Source organism: Lactuca virosa, chromosome 9 (genome assembly GCF_052849685.1).
Source record: "Lactuca virosa cultivar CGN04683 chromosome 9, Lactuca_virosa_CGN04683_v6, whole genome shotgun sequence".
Taxonomy (NCBI): Eukaryota; Viridiplantae; Streptophyta; class Magnoliopsida; order Asterales; family Asteraceae; genus Lactuca; species Lactuca virosa.
Window position 1 is genome coordinate 11,137,321 of NC_136434.1, and position 3,575 is coordinate 11,140,895.

The 3,575-nt window shown below is 38.4% G+C and overlaps 1 pseudogene across 2 annotated transcripts; it reads right to left on the reverse strand.

Annotated features, from left to right (window-relative positions):
• Positions 1-1,088: 1,088 nt before the first annotated feature.
• Positions 1,089-3,112, reverse strand: LOC145141452 (F-box/kelch-repeat protein SKIP30 pseudogene; annotated as a pseudogene). 2 transcript variants are annotated; one of them, XR_013722667.1, is made up of 2 exons: positions 2,988-3,112; positions 1,089-2,245 (listed from the first exon to the last, which is right to left on the reverse strand). The product of XR_013722667.1 is annotated as an F-box/kelch-repeat protein SKIP30 pseudogene, transcript variant X1 (transcript). The 2 variants fall into 2 exon arrangements; XR_013722668.1 differs by having other exon boundaries at positions 1,089-2,387; positions 2,988-3,088.
• Positions 3,113-3,575: the final 463 nt, after the last annotated feature.

Below are 3,575 nucleotides of genomic sequence, written 5' to 3' on the forward strand. Positions count from 1 at the left end.
TGATCTTTAAGTAATGATGAATTGTAACAAGTTATAAACCATGAACAATCGATCATGAAAGTTTATCTTTAATCGATTATTGTTGCTATACCAAACTTTTTTTTACAACCTTGTTTAATTTAAAAAATGAGTTTTTAGTTGATTTGGTGCAACGACCGGATTACAGGTCTACCGATTCAATTGTCGGATCAAAAAAAGATGGATATAAAACTATCTAATAACAAAAAAATGGAAATCAAGTAATATATACTAAACATAACACATAAAAATGTCATATAGTAAGCCTTCAGGTCTAATATGCATTTGTATGAGAATAATGAATCTTTTCATTTGCTTATTTATATAAAGGTGCATGCTTTTTTTTTTCGGGAAAATGGAAGAATCATATCTTGTCGAGCATCTTTATAATATAATTTTTTTTTTACCAAATTTAACAAGCAAGTTTACTATCAAATAAGCATGAAATACATATCAATTATACAATGGAAAATCGATCCTTTTGACGTCAAATATCAAACTCTATTTTGTAATCCTAAATTCAAATCAATCGACCTTTTTTTAACCATTTTAATATTTAATAAATAAAATTTATCGATAACATATAAAAACTCACTCAATTATTAAAAAAAATATAACTGTTGGGTTATTCTGGGTTCTGAGTCAAAGTTTCAATTGTGATTTTGGTAAACTCATCAGTTCAATATGAATCATAAATAGACTAAAACCCGTTCATGGTTGACTCGTTCTCTTCACTGGTCGCGGTCAAACCGGTTGGATCGATCAGCAGCAAACTACTGTAAAATCAATATATACGAAATCTGTCAACATGAAGTCCTTAAATTGATAACCATCTTTATGTTGACCACTCAAGAGACGTTTTGTCTTGGATTTGACTTTGATGCACCATGAAGCTCCAAAGTCAAATCTCCATTTGGGAGTAGGACACAAAACGAACATGCCCTCTTACAAAACGTATGTAAATACGGACAAAACTAGATAAACATTCTAAAACTATGTCAGGGCATTTATGTCAAAAAAACATACAAGTCTTTGATATGCTGTAATTATTGTTTTTGGATCTAGATAGATTTTGATCAAGGAAAAAATATACTGTATACAACGATGCTATTTTCAGTTTTAGTTCATGACAAAAGAAAAGACACAATCTGAGAGCCAAACAACACCTAAATTCTCAACTCCGCACACCCGAGAATCATTCCCCGACACCGAGTCATAGGAGGCGCCTTCTGCCACACGGGCCTCTCACTCCCCAATGTCAAAACATCAATATCCGACATTTTCTTAATATCCCAATTCCACCCCTCGGGTCCAATTACACCTCCAATCACATAAATATCATCCCGGAATCCCATCATAGCACACCCGATTCTCCTCTTGAATTCCGAAGCCGAAGTCACCGCTTTCCTTGATTCCCCCTCTTGTTTGTAAATAACCCCATGGCTCATCACATACAACGACCCCTTAACCACAGTCATCGGACCATGCACCCACGAATGCTCATGAACCCGCCACCCTTCCTTCTTCAAGACCTGAACCGTGGTCAAACCCTTGTGCACCACATGAACCTCACCCCCGATCACCACCCCGGAACAAGCCGAGTTATGGGTGTGGTGAAGATCCGGGATGGAAACCCAAACATCCTTTTCCGGGTCATAAACCTCCGCCTTCGCGATCGATTTCCGGCAGGTGGTGAAACCACCAGCCACCACTATCTTCCTGTTGACCACACAACACGCGAACATCGCCCGGGGGACAATCATGGCGGCACGTGGGGCCCACCGCCGGAGGACCGGATCGTACGCCCACACCTCGTTGGTGGCAAAGCTCCCGTCTTGGTCTCCGGTCAACGGGTCAACAGCGTCACTGCCGCCACCAAGAACAAACAGTTTTCCGGCGGTTGAAACAACCCCGAAATGGGCCAAGTTTCTGACTTTTGAAGGAAGGATTGGGAGAGTGATCCAAATGACACGATTTGGGTCGTAGAGCTGCCATACGTTTTCGGGGTCAAACGCGCAGACGCATAAAAAGTCTTCAGTTGAGTTGACTTCTTCACGGGCTTTGAATAGTTCATTGCTTCGAACCGCATCCCTCCATGAATGGCAAATGGTTTCTAGCTTTGGAAAAAGGTGGTATGGGACCCGCGCAAGACATCTTATAGCAACAGCATCAGGGAGACCTTCAATGAGAACTGACATTATTTGGAGTCAATGAATGATCTTGCAACCTGCAAAGAATACTCAAAAGAAACAAAACCCTTGAATCAGGTAAAGAAGAAAGCGTCAAATTATCTAGCTATACTTAACTTTTTTTTATTCAAATTTGGTCTTGGCCCTTTGTATCCCAGGATGACCTCCTTGTGTGGTTTTCTGTCATTGTAAGCATTCTAAGAATAATACAAGTCTTTTGATTCAAATTTGTTCTTCTGGTATATATTTTGAACAAACTTTAAATACTGGAGTCTAGAGTGAATCGAATTGAGCATTAGACCAAGCATTTACAAACATAAAGAACAAAGTACAGGTGCTTGCTAATGTATTATAATGTATCAGTAGATATAGATTAAGAAGCCGATTCGAAAATCCTAAAAAGTAAACCTTTGACACAAGTTATAATCTTGCAAATGAAACTAACATCGTTGTAAAAGCTTGACTAGGATTTACAATCAGCACACCCAAATCTTTCTTTCTGTTGGTGTTTATGAGTCCAGATTACACAATTGCTTTCACAAAGCATCAAGATTTCAAATCATGCTACAAACCCCATAAAAATTACACGATAATCAATCAGCCAAATGCTAAATTGGTCCAAACAAACCAGATTTCCATATTCTTGAATCAAAATCGACAACTCATGTTCCCAATTGCAAGACAATTAATTTAATAATTGGGAGTTACAAAATCCAACAAATCTTGGTCAAACAACCAGCAACAATAATCGATATTCAAAAGAAAACACCGTAAATTTACCTTGAGTTTGGGGCAGAGTTCTTCGTAATTTATTAAGAAATGGAGGCGAAGTGCCTGTGAAGACGAGGGCAAATTTTATTTTATTTTGTCGGTTTTCTTATTTTTGTTTTATATTATAAGACGGGTGAAAGATAGAAAGGAAGGGTACGGAAGTCGGAAACGATACATTAGGTAGGGATGAGCAACGGGCCGAACCCGGACCGGACCGGTCCGAAGACCGAAAACCCGAAGACCGAAAATCGTAAATTACCTTATCCGAAAACCGGACCGTTTTTGGGTGTACGGGTCTGGGTTCGGTCCGGTCCAGTTTCGGGTATTAAACCGGGTTTTGGACCGAATTAGACTTTGGTAGTGTTGTTTACGGTTTCGGTCCAATCTTGTTCTTGATACTAAACTGAGTTTTGTATGTTTGTTGTTTACGGTTTTAAGTTTTGTTTGTCATGTTACTCTCTAGCATACTATTTCAAATTATAATCTTATTACGTAACATCCATCATTCGTATCTTTGTTGTTTGCACAATTCGATTATAAAAATACATAAAAGAAGATGAATACAACGGTACGTTGCAAGACTCTAATTAGAACACG